We start from the raw sequence: 3,272 nt of genomic DNA on the forward strand, positions 1-3,272 counted from the left end.
ATACAGTAAGACAAAAGGCCTGACTTAACAACGAATTACCCTACTTTTGTGTCATGGTAACTCCTCTAAAAACAAGCAGAGGCAATAAGGCGTAACTGGGGAAACAGAGGTGCTAACCTAGCTTATCTCAAGGCAAAGACTTCTATTTGCCAGTTTTGTTTAGTAAAAACATCTTACTTTGCTGAAATGGAACACCAGACAATATTCCATAGTATATTTTCTAAACTACACTATATTATAAATGTCATTGCAAACTACAGGAATTATATCCTACCCATCTTAGTTATGTTTTTATGGTAGTTGTCATCAGGGACTACCAATTCACACAGTCTTCAAAATACTTTTCTTAGCATACAAGCAAAAGAAGATATACTGTAATTCCATATGAAGGCAAGCGATCTTGGCAGAAGAGTTTTTACTTCTGTCTCAAAATGGAGGCAATTTCTGAAGAAAAGTTGTCTCTGAAAATTTGAACAAGTATTGTTGCTGGATTGCTGAAAGAAGAGGTTGGCTATATGCCATTTAAAGACCTCTAAGCAAGGATGAGCGTAAATATGAAATATATGCCTTGGGGTAATCCTAGACTTTGTAAATCATTCATTTCATCACCTGGAAGACCCTGAGTATGTGTTACCTCATACCACAGGGGAGTCCTGGGATCACAATGAGACACAGATATTGTGTTAGGCAAAAAATAGGCAAAAGTGTTAGCCATTTAATTTTATTTTCTGCGAGGCTGAAGAAATACTGTAGGGATTATCCCCTGTAATGAAAAGCAATTACTTAAGGCTCTGAGTTCCAGGCAATCCTGAGGGTTCGCCTGTGTAACCTTTAGTCACGGTGCTGAATGGTGGGTGACCAGAGCAAAACCAGTAGGCCCCACGGGATGGGTCCTGTCAGAAAGAGTTGCCAAGATAATAAGCATTCCCTAGCTGAACCCAGAGGCTCAGAGGTCCCTGTTCCCAAATTCAGAGTGGTCATCAAGGCACCCAAATGCAATGCCAAGTAACTTCCCAAGAAAGTATAGCTGAGTTCAGAGCCAGGTAACAAACACAGAACCAGCTGGGTCACTGTACTTAGATGCGTGAGCTGGTTTGTTGGTTGGGTTTTTTTGTTTGTATGGTTGTTTTTTAATTTTTACTTCCTTTTGCAAATAGGAGTATTTTCTAAAAGCATCAGTTTGTCCCATGAATTAAGCCTCTGTCTCCAGAGAAGACCATTCCTAGAGCTCCTCCCAGCAGACTGAAGAGAGGTGTGGTTTGCAGCATATGAAGCCACTGAATCAACATCCCTAATCATGCTTTATTGAGGAAATTCTGACCGTTTTGAAACCAATGAGAAAATTTTCACCAACTTTTGCAGGATCAAAATTGAACTTCAGTCACACAGGATCAGTGTCAAGCCAGTGAGATTCTCCTGCAAATTTCAGAGGGACTGATGGACTCTGTTTCTAAATTTTTTTAGATCTTTGTTATAGAATGCCTAGAATACCTAAACTATGAGAAATGAACACCATCTCCAAACGCTTTGTCAAATTTTTTCTCCATACCAGTACCCCATTCACCTTCAGTACTTAGAAATCATTTGGGACAATTTAAATCTCATTCAGCAGAATGGGTTTTCTAATGACACATTCCCATGCTTTGTGTGCACAGCATTCCTGTTATCCTGTGCAGACCAGATCTTGTAACACTAAGAAATAAAAGTTCCCGTAAGTGTTGATCAGGTTTCTATCCTGAGAGAGCAAACTCATGGAAATTTTTATAACTATATCAAATACTGCTTGCTTCTGCATGGTGTGATTCTCTTTCCTGGATCAGAAACCTGGAGGTTCAGCTCACAGGCTGCGAGCTGGCCTCCTACACGAAGCTGACATCATAATTAATTGAAAGGAAGTCACTGTACTACTGGTATTCTTGAGATGAGGCATTAGTGCAGCACATTCTGGACAGCATCCACTCCTACAAATGATATCACAAATTGCTTGGCACAGATACAAGCTCTCATCATTAAAGGAAAGTGCAAGAATGCTATTGGGATTCCTGGCGTAATGTAAAAATAAACAAAAAAACACCCCAATTATTCAGGCTTCAAGGATGAAAAGCATGGAGACTATGTTAGCGGGTACCTGGTGGCAAAGTGTAAACCACGTCAGATTGTACCAGATTATGCTAAAAGGTAGTAGCTGCCACTAATCCCTCACCAGAAATAGGAAGGCTTTCTGTGTGTCCCCCAAAGTACTCCAACTCCTCTCATATCACCAGTCTTCTGTAACATGATATGTTCATTCATTCATTTCCCAGGATGAGGCTGAGCACAGCTGACATATTCCTATTGATTCCTTTATTCTGTATTTCTAGGCATTTTGTTTAACGGTGATAGCAAATGGGTGAATAATACTTACTATCTCTTCTCAGCTAAGTTCACAGCTCAAACACAGTTACTTTTGCAGCTGTCTGCACTCCTGTTGGTTGATCATCCCCTGATCTCTGTCATTTCTTGTTTTAGATCAGGGCTTCCCGGTAGGGCTGATGTCTGTGACAAGCCTTCTTGACTCTGTGATTCCCAGAAGATGCGGAGAACGGACACCCCAGTGACTATGACTCACGCTTGGAAGCTGCTGCAGGTCCCAGCTCAGAAGCTCTCCTTCTCTTTTGGCTTGACTCATCAGCAGTGTAAAACAATCCATGGTCTCTGAACACTGCTTATTACAGTGGAAAGGAGAGGAGGGGAAGGGAAGGGAAGGACAATTTTACTAAAGCAGCTCATTAAATGAGCCGTTTCTGTTTCCTGGATCTATCTTATGTTCTATCTAACATGCAGAGAAAAAATTAATTGCCAAGCACAGAATATTTAGGTTTTGCTCACTGTTTTTCTCTAGTCAATAATTCTGTTAACATGTAAGGTATGGCATAGCTTTGTATCTATAATCATAGAAGCAGGTCATAGGTGCATAGGAGCAAGTCATAGGTGCATAAATTTGCAGCTTTTTTTCAGTAGGGTAGTAAAGGACAACTGGTACTTCTGCATTACAGATTGACTGATTAAGAATATTTATGACTCATATGCGTGCCTTTTAGTGCTTCCCTTTAGGGGAATACTAGACCCCTTGAGCCATCTCTTGGTCAGGAACTGCAGGCACACTTCCCAGCTCTTCTGCAGGCACGTGCACTCCAGGCACTGGAGAGCACCAGCCATGTCCTCCCCTCCTTGCGGTGCTGGTATCTGCAAAGGAAACCAGAGGCACAGCTCATCAGAGAAGGTCCCAAATC

Source organism: Calonectris borealis, chromosome Z, assembly GCF_964195595.1.
Source record: "Calonectris borealis chromosome Z, bCalBor7.hap1.2, whole genome shotgun sequence".
Taxonomy (NCBI): Eukaryota; Metazoa; Chordata; class Aves; order Procellariiformes; family Procellariidae; genus Calonectris; species Calonectris borealis.